Consider the following 452-nt stretch of genomic DNA (forward strand, 5'->3'; position numbering starts at 1 on the left):
TGTGTGGATCACAATAAACTGTGGCTAACTCTGAGAAGAATGGGGATCTCAGAATACTTGATTGTGCTTATGTGAAACCTACACTTGGACTAGGAGACAGTCATCAGAGCAGAGCAAGGAAACACTGCATGTTCAAAGACTGTAGTCTTCAATATGGATTGAAGCTCAACATTAAGAAAAGAAAATTTTCACCACTAGGCCGATTGGCAGTTCTTTCCACAGATGTAATCGATCTGATTCCTATGCATACCATCAGGTGAAATCCAGGTACGTAACCTGCGTTTATGTCTCTTAAAAAATGTATTTGCTCTGAATAAGTAATTTTGCAAAATTCGATCATTCTTTCTCCAGCTCCATTTCTGTCACCGAGTCCATGTTTTCCAACTACTGAATCTTCTTCTTTGTTTCCGACTTTTGCATTCCAGTCACCCATTATTATCAATGCATCTTGA

Source organism: Elephantulus edwardii, unplaced genomic scaffold (assembly GCF_000299155.1).
Source record: "Elephantulus edwardii isolate Elephantulus edwardi_28Jun2011 unplaced genomic scaffold, EleEdw1.0 scaffold00335, whole genome shotgun sequence".
NCBI classification, from domain to species: Eukaryota; Metazoa; Chordata; class Mammalia; order Macroscelidea; family Macroscelididae; genus Elephantulus; species Elephantulus edwardii.